Here is a 15,462-nt window from a genome sequence, read left to right on the forward strand (position 1 = left end):
ACAGACCCTTGCCTGTGATCTCCCTAAGGTGGCAATGTGACATCACAACTGTGCACTCATCACCCAGGTGACAGACTCCTGTTTGTGTTCTCCCTAAGGGGGCATTGAGACATCATAACTCTGCACTGGTCACCCAGGTTACAGACCCTTGTCTGTGATCTGCCTAAGGGGGTATTGTGACATCATAACACTGCACTGGTCACCCAGGTGACAGACCATTGTCTATGATCTGCCTAAGGGGACTTTGTGACATCATAACTGTGCACCGGTCACCCTGGTGACAGACCGTTGTCTGTGATTAACCTAAGGGGGCATTGTGACATCATAACTGTGCACTGATCACCCAGGTGAAAGATCCTTGTATGTGATCTCCCTAAGGGGGCATTGTGATATCATAACTCTGCATTGGTCACCCAGGTGATAGACCCTTGTCCGTGATCTGCCTAAGGGGGCATTGGGACATCATAACTCTGCACTTGTCACCCTGGTTGCAGACCCTTCTCCGTGATCTGCCTAAGGGTGCATTGTGACCTCATAACTCTGCACTGCTCACCCAGGTGACAGAACCTTGTCTGTGATCTGTCTACGTGGGCATTGTGACATCATAACTGTGCACTGGTCACCCAGGTGACAGACCCTTGTCTCTGATCTGCCTAAGGGGGCATTGTGGCATCATAACTCTGCACTGGTCTCCCTGGTTACAGACCCTTGTCCGTGATCTGCCTAAGGGGGCATTGTGATATCATAACACTGCACTGGTCACCCTGTTTACAGACCCTTGTCCGTGATCTGCCTAAGGGGGATTGTGACATCATAACTCTGCACTGGTCACCCAGGTGACAGACCCTTGTCTGTGATCCGCCTAAGGGGGCATTGTGACATCATAACTCTGCACTGGTCACCCTGGTCACAGACGCTTGTCTGTGATCTGCCTAAGGGGCATTGTGACATCATAACTCTGCACTGGTCACCCTGGTTACAGACCCTTGTCAGTGATCTGCCTAAATGGGCATTGTGACATCATCACTCAGCACTGGTGACCCTGGTGACGGACCCTTGTCTCTGCTCCGCCTAAGGGGACATTGTGACATCATAACTCTGCACTGGTCACCCCGTTGACAGACCCTTGTCTGTGATCTGCCTAAGTGGGCATTGTGACATCATAACTGTGCACTGGTCACCCAGGTGGCAGACCATTGTTTGTGATCTGCCTATGGGGGCATTGTGGCATCATAACTCTGCAATGGTCACCGTCGTGACAGACCCTTGCCTGTGATCTCCCTAAGGTTGCAATGTGACATCATAACTGTGCACTCATCACCCAGGTGACAGACTCCTGTTTGTGTTCTGCCTAAGGGGGCATTGAGACATCATAACTCTGCACTGGTCACCAAGTTACATTCCCTTGTCTGTGATCTGACTAAGGGGGCATTGTGACATCATAACGCTGCACTGGTCACTCAGGTGACAGACCATTGTCTATGATCTGCCTAAGGGGGCATTGTGACATCATAACTGTGCACCGGTCACCCGGGTGACAGACCCTTGTCTGTGATCTACCTACGGGGGCACTGTGACATCATAACTGTGCACTGGTCACCCAGGTGAAAGATCCTTGTATGTGATCTCCCTAAGGGGGCATTGTGATATCATAACTCTGCATTGGTCACCCTAGTGATGGACCCTTGTCCGTGACCTGCCTAAGGGGGCATTGGGACATCATAACTCTGCACTGGTCACCCTGGTTGCAGACGCTTCTCCGTGATCTGCCTAAGGGGGCATTGTGACATCATAACTCTGCACTGCTCACCCAGGTGACAGAACCTTGTCTGTGATCTGTCTACGTGGGCATTGTGACATCATAACTGTGCACTGGTCACCCAGGTGACAGACCGTTGTCTCTGATCTGCCTAAGGGGGCATTGTGACTTCATAACTCTGCACTGGTCTCCCTGGTTACAGACCCTTGTCCGTGATCTGCCTAAGGGGGCATTGTGACATCATAACTCTGCACTGGTCTCCCAGGTGACAGACCCTTGTTTCTGATCCGCCTAAGGGGGCATTGGGACATCATAACTCTGCACTGGTCACCCTGGTTGCAGACGCTTCTCCGTGATCTGCCTAAGGGGGCATTGTGACATCATAACTCTGCACGGGTCACCCAGTTGACAGGCCCTTGAATATGATCTACCTAAGGGGGCATTGTGACATCATAAGTGTGCACTGGTCACCCAGGTGACAGACCCTTGTCTGTGATATGCCTAAGGGGGCACTGTGACATCATAAGTCTGCACTTGTCACCCAGGTTAAAGACCCTTGTCCGTGATCTGCCTAAGGGGGCACTGTGACATCATAACTCAGCACTCGTCACCGTGATGGTAGACCCTTGTCTATGATCTGCCTAATGGGGCAAAGTGACATCATAACTGTTCACTGGTCACCCAGGTGACAGACCATTGTTTGTGATCTGCCTAAGGGGGCATTATGGCATCATAACTCTGCACTGGTCACCCTGGTGACAGACCCTTGTCTATGATCTGCCAAAGGTGGTAATGTGACATCATAACTGTGCACTCGTCACACAGGTGAGAGACCCTTGTTTGTGATCTCCCTAAGGGGTCATTGAGACATCATAACTCTGCACTGGTCATCCAGGTGACAGACCCTTGTCTGTGATCTGCCTAAGGGGGCATTGTGACATCATAACCCTGCACTGGTCACCCTGGTGACAGACTCTCCTCTCTGATCTGCCTAAGAGGGCATTGTGACATCATAATCCTGCACTGGTCACCCAGGTGACAGACCCTTGTCTGTGATCCGCCTAAGGGGGAATTGTTACATCATAACATTGCACTTGTCACCCAGGTGACAGAACCTTGTCTGTGATCTGCCTAAGGGGGCATTGTGATATCATAACTCTGCACTGGTCACCAAGGTGGCAGACTCTCGTCTGTGATCGACCTAAGGGGTCATTGTGACATCATAACTCTGCACTGGACACCTTGGTGACAGACCCTTGTCTGTGATCCGCCTATGGGGGCATTGTGACATCATAACTCTGCACTTGTCACCAAGGTGACAGACTCTTGTCTGTGATCTGCCTAAGGAGGCATTGTGACATCATAACTCTGCACTGGTCACCGAGGTGACAGACCCTTGTCTGTAATCTGCCTAAGGGGGCACTGTGACATCATAACTCTGCACTGGTCACCCAGGAGAAAGACCCTTTTATGTGATCTGCCTAAGGGGATATTGTGACATCATAACTGTGCACCGGTCACCCAGGTGACAGACCCTTGTACGTGATCTGCCTTAGGGGCGTTGTGACATCATAACTCTGCAATGGTCACCCTGGTGACGGATCCTTTTCCGTGATCTGCCTAAGGGGGCATTGTGACATCATCCCTCTTCACTGGTCAACCAGGTGACAGACCCGTGTCTCTGATCTGTCAAAGGGGGCATTGTGACATCATAACTCTGCACTGGTCACCCAGGTGTCAGACACTTGTCTGTGATCTGCCTAAGGGGGTATTGTGATATCATAACTCTGGACTGGTCACCCAGGTGTCAGACCCTTGCCTGTTATATGCCTAAGGGGGCGTTTTGACATCATAACTCTGCAATGGTCAACCCTGTGACAGATCCTTGTGTGTGATCTGCCTAAGGGGGCATTGTGACATCATACCTCTGAACTGGTCACCCAGGTGACACACCCTTGTCTCTGATCTGTCAAAGAGGGCAATGTGACATCATAGGTGTGCACTGGTCACCCAGGTGACAGACCCTTGTCTGTGATCTGCCTAAGGGGGCATTGTGACATCATAACTCTAGACTGGTCACCCAGGTGAAAGACCCTTGTCTGTGATCTGCCTAAGGGGGTATTGTGACATCATAACTCTGCACTGGTCACCGTGCTGACAGACTCTTGTCTGTGATCTGCCTAAGGGGGCATTGTGGCAACATAACTGTGCACTGGTCACCTAGGTGACAGACCCTTGTCCGTGATCTGCTTAAGGGTACATCCTGACATCATAAATCTGCACTTGTCACGAAGGAGAAAGAACCTTGTCTCTGATCTGCCAAGGGGGGCATTGTGATATCATAACTCTGCACTGGTAACCCTGGTGAAAGACCCTTGCACGTTATCTGCCTAAGGGGTCATTGTGACATCATAACTCTGCACTTGTCACCCAGGAGACAGACCTTTGTCTCTGATCTTCCAAAAGGGACATTGTGACATCATAATTCTGCACTGGTCTCCCAGGTGAGAGACCTTTGTGATCTGCCTAAGGGGGCATTGTGACATCATAACTCCGCACTGGTCACCTGGGTGACAGACCCTTGTTTGTGATCTGCCTAAGGGGGAATTGTGACATCATCACTCTGCACTTGTCACCGCGGTGACAGAACCTTGCTTGTGGTCTGCCTAAGGTGGCATTGTGACATCATGATTCTGCACTGGTCTCTGAGGTGACCGACCTATGTCTGTGATCTGCCCAAGGGGGCATTGAGACATCACAACTCTGCAATGGTCACCGTGGTGACAGACCCTTGTCTCTGATCCACCTAAGAGGGCATTGTGACATCATAACACTGCACGGGTCACCCAGGTGACAGACCCTTGTCTGTGATCTGCCTAAAGGGGCATTCTGGCTTGTTAACTCTGCACTGGTCACCAAGGTGACAGGCCTTTGTCTTTGATCTGCCTAAGGGGGTATTGTGGCATCATAACTCTGCACGGTTCTCCCAGGTGACAGGCCCTTGTTTGTGATCTGCCTATGGGGGCATTTGACATCATAACTCTGCACCGGTCACCCAGCTTACAGGCCCTTTTCTGTGATCTACCTAAGGGGTCATTGTGACATCATAACTCTGCACTGGTCACCCAGGTGACAGACACTTGTCTGTGATCTCTCTAAGGGGGCATTATGACATCATAAATCAGCACGGTTAACCCAGGTTACAGACCCTTGTCTGTGATCTGCCTAAGGGGGCTTTGTGACATCATAACTCTGCAGTGGTCACCGTGGTGCCAGACCATTTTCTGTGATCTGCCTAAGGGGGCATTGCGACATCATAACTGTGCACTGGTCACCCAGGAGAAAGACCCTTTTATGTGATCTGCCTGAGGGGGAATTGTGACATCATAACTCAGCACTGGTCACCCAGGTGACACACCATTCACTGTGATCTGCCTAAGGGGGCATTGGGACATCATAACTCTGCACGGGTCACCCCAGTGACAGACCTTTGTCTTTGTTCTGCCTAAGGGGACATTGTGACTTCATAACTCTGTACTGGTCATCCAGGTGACAGACCCTTGTCTGTCATCTGCCTAAGGGGGCATTGTGATATCATAATCTGCACTGGTCTCCCTGGTGACAGACCCCTTTCCGTGATCTCCCTAAGGGGACATAGTGACATCATAACTCTGCAGTGGTCACCGTGGTGCCAGACCGTTGTCTGTGATCTGCCTGGGTCACCCAGGTTACATGTCCTTTTCTGTGAACTGCCTAAGGTGGCATTTTGATATCATAACTCTGCACTCGATACCCATGTGATAGTCCCTTTTCTGTGATCTGCCTAACTGGGCAATGTGACACCTAACTCTGCACTGGTCACCCTGCTGTCAGACCCTTGTCTGTGATCAGCCTAAGGTGGCATTGTGTCATCATAACTCTGCACTGGTCACCCAGGTGACAGACCCTTGTCTCTGACCATCTTAATGGGCATTGTGACATCATAACGCTGCACTGGTCACCCAGGTCACAGACACTTCTCTGTGCTCTGCCTAAGGTGGCATTGTGACATCATAACTGTGCACTGGTCACCCAGGTGACAGACGCTTTTCTCTGATTTGCCTAAGGGGGCATTGTGACATCATAAATCTCCACGGGTCAACCAGTTGACCGACCCTTGTCTGTGATCTGCCTAAGTGTCCATTGTTAAATAATAACTCCGCACTGGACACATAGGTGACAGACCCTTGTCTTTGATCTGCAGAAGGGGGCATTGTGACATACTAACTATGCACTGGTCACCCAGGTTACATGCCCTTGTCTGTGATCTGCCTAAGGTGGCATTTTGATACCATAACTCTGCACTGGTCACCTAGGTTACAGTCCCTTGTCTGTGATCTGCCTAACGGGGCATTGTGTCATCCTAACTCTGCACTGGTCTCTCTGGTGACAGATTCTTGTCCATGATCTGCCTAAGGGGGCATTGTGACATCATAAATCTGCACTTGTCACTCAGGAGACAGACCCTTGTCTCTGATCTGCCTAAGGGTGCATTGTGACATCATAAGTCTGCACTGGTCACCCAGGTGACAGACCCTTGTCTGTGATCTGCCTAACGGGGAATTGTGACATCATAACTATGCAGTGGTCATCATTGTGAGGTACTCTTGTCTGTGATCTGCCTAAGGGGGAATTGTGACATCATAACTCTACACTGCTCACCCAGGTGACAGGCCCTTGTCTGTGATCTGCCTAAGGGGGCATTGTGACGTCATAACTCTCCACGGGTAACCAAGGTGACAGACCCTTGTCTTTCATCTGCCTAAGGGGGCATTGTGACATCATAACTCTGCACGTGTCACCCAGGTTACAGAACCTTGTCTGTGATCTGTCAAAGGGGGCATTGTGACATCATAACTCTGCACGGTTCACCCGCATGACAGACCCGTGTCTTTGATCTGCTTCAGTGGGCTTTGTGGCATCATAACCCTGCAGTGGTCACCCAGCTGACCGGAACTTGTCTGTGAACTGCCTAAGGGAGCATTGTAACATCATAACTCTGCACTGCTCACCCAGGTGACAGACCCTTGTCTGTCATCTGCCTAAGGGGGCATTGTGACATCATAACTCTGCAATGGTCACCCAGGTGACAGTCCCTTGTTTTTGAACTGCTTAATTGGGCATTGTGACATAATAACTCGGCACTGGGCACATAGGTGACAGGCCCTTGTCTGTGATCTGCCTAAGAGGTCATTGTGACATCATAAATCTGCACTGGGCACCCAGGTGACAGGCCCTTGTCTGTGATGTGCCTAAGGGTCATTTTGACATCATAACTCTGCACTGGGTACCCAGGTGACATGCCTTCTTCTGTGATCTACATAATGGGGCATTCTAACATCATAACTCTGCACAGGGCACCCAGGTGACAGGCCCTTGTCTGTGATCTGCCTAATGGGGCATTGTTACATCATAACTGTGCGATTTTCACCCAGGTGACTGACACTTGTCTGTGATCTGCCTAAGGGGGCATTGTGACATCTTAAATCTGCACTGGTCACTCAGGTGAAACACCCTTGTCTGTGATCTGCCTAAGGTGTCATTGTGACATCATAACTCTTCACTGGTCACTCAGGTGACAGACCCTTGTCTGTGATCTGCCTTAGGGGGCATTGAGACATCATAACTCTGCACGGGTCACCCATGTGACAGACCCTTGTCTGTGATCTGCCTAAGGGGGCATTGTGACATCATAACTCTGCACTGGTCACCCAGGTGACAGACCCTTGTCTATGATCTGCCTAAGGGGGAATTGTGACATCATAACTATGCAGTGGTCATCATTGTGAGGTACTCTTGTCTATGATCTGCCTAAGGGGGAATTGTGATATCATAACTCTGCACTGGTCACCCAGATGACAGACCCTTGTCTGTGATCTGCCTGAAGAGGCATTGTGACATCATAAATCTGCACAGGTCACTGAGGCGACAGACTCTTGTCTGTGATCTGCCTAAGGGGGCATTGTGACATCATAAGTGAGCACTGTTCACCCAGGTGACAGAGCCTTGTCTTTGATCTGAGTAAGGGGGCATTGTGACATCATAAACCTGCACTGGTCACCGAGGTTACAGGTGCTTGTCAGTGATCTGCCAATGGTGGCCTTTTGATATCATAACCCTGCACTCATCACCCAAGTGACAATCCCTTGTCTGTGATCCACCTAAGGGGGCATTGTGACATCCTGACTCTGCACTGGTCACCCTGGTGACAGACCCTTGTCTGTGAACTGCCTACGGGGCATTGTGACATCATAACACTGCACTAGTCACCCAGTTGACACACCCTTGTCTGTGATCGGCCTACGGGGGCATTGTGACATCTTAAATCTACACTGGACAACCTGGTGACAGACTCTTGTTTTGATCCGCCTAAGGAGGCATTGTGACATCATAACTCTGCACTGGTCACCGCGGTTACGGACCCTTGTCTGTGATCTACCTAAGGGGGCATTGTGACATCATAACACTGCACTAGTCACCCAGTTGACACACCCTTGTCTGTGATCGGCCTAAGGGGGCATTGTGACATCATAAATCTTCATTGGACATCCAGGTGACAGACCCTTGTTTTTGATCCGCCTAAGGAGGCATTGTGACATCATAACTCTGCACTGGTCACCGTGGTTACGGACCCTTGTCTGTGATCTTGCTAAGTGGGCATTGTGACACCATAACTCTGCACTGGTCACCCAGATGAAAGACCCTTGTCTGTGATCTGCCTGAGGTGGCATTGTGACATCATAACTCTCCGCTGGACACCCAGGTGACAGACCCATGTCTTTGATCTTCCTAAAGGGGCATTGTGACATCATAACTCTACACTGCTCACCCAGGTGTCAGGACCTTGTCTGTGATCGGCCTCAAGGGGCACTGTAACATCGTAACTCTGCACTGGGCACCCAGGTGACAGGCCCTTGTCTGTGATGTGCCTAAGGGGCATTGTGACATCATAACTCTGCAGTGAGTAACCAGCTGACATGCCCTTGTCTGTGATCTGCTTAAGGGGGCATTGTGACAAAATAAATCTGCACTGCTCACCCAGGTGTCAGACCCTTCCCTGTTATCTGCCTAAGTGGGCATTGTGACATCATAACTCTGCACGGGTCACCGAGGTGACAGACCCCTGTCTTTGATCTGCCTAAGGGGGCATTGTGACACCATAACTCTGTACTGGTCAACCAGGAGACAGACCCTTGTCTGTGATCTGCCAAAGGGGGCTTTGTGACATCATAATTCTGCACTTGTCACGCAGGTGACACACCCTTGTCTTTGATATGCCTTGGAGGGCATTGTGACATCATAACTCTGCAGTAGTCACCCAGGTGACCGACTCTTGTCTGTGATCTGCCTAAGGGGGCATTGTGACAACATAACTGCACTGGTCACCCAGGTGACAGACCCTTCTCTGTCATCTGCCTAAGGGGGCATTGTGACATCATAACTCTGCAATGGTCACCCAGGTGAGAGTCCCTTGTCTTTGAACTGCTTAAGTGGGCATTGTGGCATCATAGCTCTGCACTGGGCACATATGTGACAGGCCCTTATCTGTCATCTGCCTAAGGGGTCATTGTGACAGGCCCCTGTCCGTGATCTGACTAAGTGGGCGTTGTGATATCATAACTCTGCACTTGTCTCCCAGGAGACAGTCCCTTGTCTGTGATCTGCCTAAGGGGGCATTGTGACATCAAAACTCTGCACGGGTCACCCAGGTTACAGGTCCTTGTCTGTGATCTGCCTAAGGTGGCATTTTGATATCATAACGCTGCACACGTCAACCAGGTGACAGTCCCTTATCTGTGATTTGCCTAAGGGGTCATTGTGACATTATAAATCTGCCCTGGTCATCCAGGTGACAGACCCTTGTCTGTGATCTGCCTAAGAGGGAATTGTGACATCATAACTCTGCACTGGTCACCCTGGTGACAGACCCTTTTCCGTGATCTGTCTAAGGGGACATTGTGACATCATCACTCTGAGCTGGTCAACCAGGTGACAAACCCATGTCTGTGATCTACATAAGGGGGAATTGTGACATCATAATTATGCACCGGTCACGCAGGAGACACACCATGTTTTCATATGCCTTCCTGGGCATTGTGACATCATAACTCTGCATTGGTCACTGTGGTGACAGACTATTGCCTATTATCTGCCTAAGGGGTCATTGTGACATCATAACTCTGCACTGGTCACCCAGGTGACAGACACTTGTCTGTGATCTCACTAAGGGGGCATTGTGACATCATAAATGTGCACGGGTCACCCAGGTCACAGACCATTGTCTGTGATCTGCCTAAGGGGGCATTGTGACTTCACAACTGTGCACTGGTCACCCAGGTTACAGACCCTTGTCTGTGATCTGCCTAAAGGGACATTGTGACATCATAACCCTGCACTGGTCACTGTGGTAAGAGACCTTTCTCTGCGTTCTGCCTAAGGGGGCATTGTGACATCATAACTCTGCACTGGTGACCCAGGTGACAGACACTTGTCTGTGATCTCACTAAGGGGGCATTGTGACATCATAAATCTGCAAGGGTCACCCAGGTGACAGACCCTTGTCTGTGATCTGCCTAAGGGGGCATTGTTACATCATAATTCTGCAGTGGTCACCGTGGTGACAGACCATTCTCTGTGATCTGCCTAAGGGGGCATTGGGACATCATAACTGTGTACTGGTCACCCAGGTGAAAGACCCTTGTATGTGATCTGCCTAAGGGGGCATTGTGACATCATAACTCAGCACTGGTCACCCAGGTGACAGACCATTCTCTGTGATCTGCCTAAGTTGGCATTGGGACATCATATTTCTGCAGTGGTCTCTCAGGTGACAGACCTTTGTCTGTAATCTGCCTAAGGGGGCATTGTGACATCATAATTCTGCCCAGGTCACCCAGGTTACAGGTCCTTATCTGTGATCTGCCTAACGTGGCATTTTGATATCATAACTCTGCACTCGTCACCCAGGTGACAGTCCTTTGTCTGTGATCTGCCTAACTTGGCATTGTGACAGACTAACTCTGCACTGGTCACCCTGCTGTCAGACCCTTGTCTGTGATCAGCCTAAGGTGGCATTGTGACATCATAACCGTGCACTTGTCACCCAGGTCACAGACACTTCTCTGTGCTCTTCCTAAGGTGGCATTGTGACATCATAACTGTGCACTGGTCACCCAGGTGATGGACGCTTGTCTCTCATCTGCCTGAAGGGGCATTGTGTCATCATAACTCTCCACGAGTCAACCAGTTGACAGACCCTTGTCTGTGATCTGCGTAAGGGGGCATTGTGACTTCATAACTGTGCACTGGTCACCGTCGTGAGAGACCCTTGTCTCTGATCTGCCTAAGGGGGCATGGTGACATCATAACTCTGCATTGGTCACCCAGGTGACAGACCCTTGTCTGTGATCTGCCTAAGGGGGCTTTGTGACATCATAACTCTGCACTGGTCACCCAGGTGACAAACCGTTGTCTGTGATCTGCTAAGTGGGCATTGTGACATAATAACTCCGCACTGGACACGCAGGTGACAGACCCTTGTCTTTGATCTGCAGAAGGGGGCATTGTGACATCATAACTATGCACTGGTCACCCAGGTTACATGCCCTTGTCTGTGATCTGCCTAAGGTGGCATTTTGATACCTTAACTCTGCACTGGTCGCCTAGATTACAGTCCCTTGTCTGTGATCTGCCTAAGGGGCATTGTGTCATTCTAACTATGCACTGGTCACTCTGGTGACAGATTCTTGTCCGTGATCTGCCTAAGGTGGCATTGTGACATCATAAATCGTCACTGGTCACTCAGGGGACAGACCCTTGTCTCTGATCTGCCTAAGGGGGCATTGTGACATCATAACTCTGCACTGGTCACCAAGCTTACATGTGCTTGTCAGTGATCTGCCAATGGTGGCCTTTTGATATCATAACTCTGCACTCGTCACCCAAGTGACAATCCCTTGTCTGTGATCTCCCTAAGGGGGCATTGTGACATCCTAACTCTGCACTGGTCACCCTGGTGACAGACCCGTTTCTGAGATCTGCCTAAGGGGTCATTGTGACATCATAACTCTGCACTGGTCACACAGGTGACAGACCCTTGTCTCTGATCTGCCAAAGGGGGCATTGTGACATCATAACCCTGCACTGGTCACCCACGTGACAGACACTTATCTGTGATCTGCCTTAGGGGGCATTGTGACATCATAACGCTGCACTGGTTACCCATGTGTCAGACAGTTGTCTGTGATCTGCCTACGGGGTCATCGTGACATGATATCTCTGCAATGGTCACCCAGATGACAGACCATTGTCTGTGATCTGCCTAAGGGGGCCTTGTGACATCATAACTCTGCACTGGGCACCCCGGTGAAAGACCCTTGTCTGTGATCTACCTGAGGTGGCATTGTGACATCATAACTCTGCGCTGGACACCAGCTTACAGACCCATATCTTTGATCTGCCTAAAGGGGCATTGTTTCATCATAACTCGACACTGCTCACCCAGGTGACAGGCCCTTGACTGTGATCTGCCTAAGGGGGCATTGTGACATCATAACTGCGCACTTGTCACCCAGTTGACAGACCCTTCTCTGTGATCTGTCTAAGGGGACATTGTGACATCATAACCCTGCACAGGTCACCCTGGTGACAGGCCCTTGTCCGTGATCTGCCTAATGGGGCATTGTGACATCACAACTCTGCACTGGTCACCCAGGTGACAAACCCTTGTCTGTGATCTGCCTAAGTGAGCATTGTGACATCATAACCCTTCACTGGTCACCCAGGTGACAGACCCTTGTCAGTGATCTGCCTAAGGGGGCATTGTGACATTATAATTCTGCCCTGGTCTCCCAGGTAACAGACCCTTGTCTGAGATCTGCCTAAGGGGGCATTGTGACATAACAACTCTGCACTGGTCACTGTGGTCAAAGACCCTTGTCTTTGATCTGCTTAAGTGCGCATTGTGAAATTATAACTCTGCACTGGGCACGCAGGTGATATGCCCTTGTGTCTGGTCTGCCTAAGGGCACATTGTGACATCATAACTCTGCACTGGTCAGCCAGGTGAAAGTCCCTTGTCTGTGATCTGCCTAAGGGGGCATTGTGACATCATAAATCTGCATAGGTCACCCAGGTGACAGACCCTTGTCTGTGAGCTACCTAAGTGGGCATTGTGACATAATAACTCCGCACTGGACACGCAGGTTACAGACCCTTGTCTTTGATCTGCTTAAGGGGGCATTGTGACATCATAACTATGCACTGGTCACCCAGGAAATAGGCCCTTGTCTGTGATCTGCCTAAGGTGGCCATGTGATACCATAAATCTGCACTGGTCTCCCAGGTTACAGTCCCTTGTCTGTGTTTGGCCTAAGGGGGCATTGTGTCATCCTAACTCTGCACTGGTCACCCTGGTGACAGACCCTTGTCTGTTATCAGTCTAAAGGGGAATAGTGACATCATAACCCTGCACTGGTCACCGAGGTGACAGAACCTTGTCTGTGATCAGCCGACCTGGGCCTTCTGACATCATAACTCTGCACTGGTCACCCTCGTGACAGACCCTTTTCCGTGATCTGCCTAAGGGGACATAGTGATATCATAACTCTGCACTTGCCATCCCGGAGACAGAACCTTGTCTCTGATCTTCCAAAGGGGGCATTGTGACAGCAGAACTCTTCACTGCTCACCCAAGTGACAGACCCTTGTCTGTGATCTGCCTAAGGGGACATTGTGACATCATAATTCTGCAGTGGTCTCCCAGGTGACAGACCTTTGTCTGTGATCTGCCTAAGGGTTAATTGTGACATCAAAATTCTGCCCGGGTCACCCAGGTTACAGGTCCTTGTCTGTGATCTGCCTAAGGTTGCATTTTGATATCATAACTCTGCACTCGTCACCCAGGTGACAGTCCCTTGTCTGTGATCTGCCTAACCGGACATTGTGACACACTAACTCTACACTGGTCACTCTGCTGTAAGACCCTGGTCCGTGATAGTCCTAAGGTGGCATTGTGACATCATAACCCTGCACTGGTCACCCAGCTCACAGACACTTCTCTGTGATCTGCCTAAGGTGGCATTGTGACATCATAACTGTGCACTGGTCACCCAGGTGACAGACGCTTGTCTCTGATCTGCCTAAGGGGGCATTGTGACATCATAACTCTCCACGAGTCAACCAGTTGACAGACCCTTGTCCGTGATCTGCCTAAGTGGCCATTGTGACAAAATAACTCCGCATTGGACACGCTGGTGACAGACCCTTGTCTTTGATCTGCTTAAGGGGGCATTGTGACATCATAACTACGCACTGGACACCCAGGTTACATGCCCTTGTCTGTGATCTGCCTAAGGTGGCATTTTGATACCATAACTCTGCACTGGTCACCTAGGTTACAGTCCCTTGTCCGTGATCTGCCTAAGGGGGCATTGTGACATCATAAATCTGCACTGGTCACTCAGGTGACAGCCCTTTGTCTCTGATCTGCCTAAGGGGGCATTGTGATATCATAACTCTGAACTTGTCACCCAGGTGACAGACCCTTGTCTGTGATCTGCCTAAGGGGGAATTGTGACATCATAACTATGCAGTGGTCATCGTTGTGAGGTACTCTTCTTTGTGATCTGCCTATGGGGGTATTGTGACATCATAACTCTGCACTGGTCACCCTGATGACAGACCGTTGTCTGTGATCTGCCTGAAGAGGCACTGTGACATAATAACTCTGCACAGGTCACTGAGGCGACAGACTTTTGTCTGTGATCTGCCTAAGGGGGCATTGTGACATCATAAATGTGCACTGGTCACCCAGGTGACAGACCCTTGTCTTTGATCTGACTAAGGGGGCATTGTGACATCATAACTCTGCAATTGTCACCGAGGTTACAGGTGCTTGTCAGTAATCTGCCAATGGTGGTCTTTTGATATCATAACTCTGCACTCGTCACCCAAGTGACAAACCCCTGTCTGTGATCTGCCTTAGGGGGCATTTTGACATCCTAACTCTTCACTGGTCACCCTGGTGGCAGACCCTTTTCCGAGATCTGCCTAAGGGGGCATTGTGACATCATAACTCTGCAGCGGTCACGCAGGTGACAGACCCTTGTCTCTGATCTGCCATAGGGGGAATTGTGATATCATAACCCTGCACTGGTCACTCAGGTGACAGACTCTTGTCTGTGATCTGCCTAAGGGGGCATTGTGACATCATAACTCTGCACTCGGCACCCAGGTGACAGGCCCTTGTCTGTGTTCTGCCTAAGGGGGCATTTGACATCATAACTCTGCACTGGGCACCCAGGTGACAGGCCCTTGTCTGTGATGTGCCGAAGAGGGCATTATGACATCATATCCCTGCACTGGGCACCCAAGTGAGAGGCCCTTGTCTGTGATCTGCCTAAGGGGACATTGTGACATCATAACTCTCCACTGGTCACCCAGGTGACAGGCCCTTGTCTGTGATCTGCATGAGGTGGCATTTTGATATCATAACCCTGCATTTGTCACCCAGGTGACAAGCCCTTGTCTGTGATCTGCCTAATGGGGCATTGTGACATCATAACTCTGCACTGGTCACTCAGGTTGCAGGCCCTTGTCTGTGATCTGCCTAAGGGGGCATTGTGTAATCAAAACTCCGCGCTGGTAACCCAGGTGACAGGCCC

The sequence above is a fragment of the Pan troglodytes genome, chromosome 6 (genome assembly GCF_028858775.2).
Source record: "Pan troglodytes isolate AG18354 chromosome 6, NHGRI_mPanTro3-v2.0_pri, whole genome shotgun sequence".
Taxonomy (NCBI): domain Eukaryota; kingdom Metazoa; phylum Chordata; class Mammalia; order Primates; family Hominidae; genus Pan; species Pan troglodytes.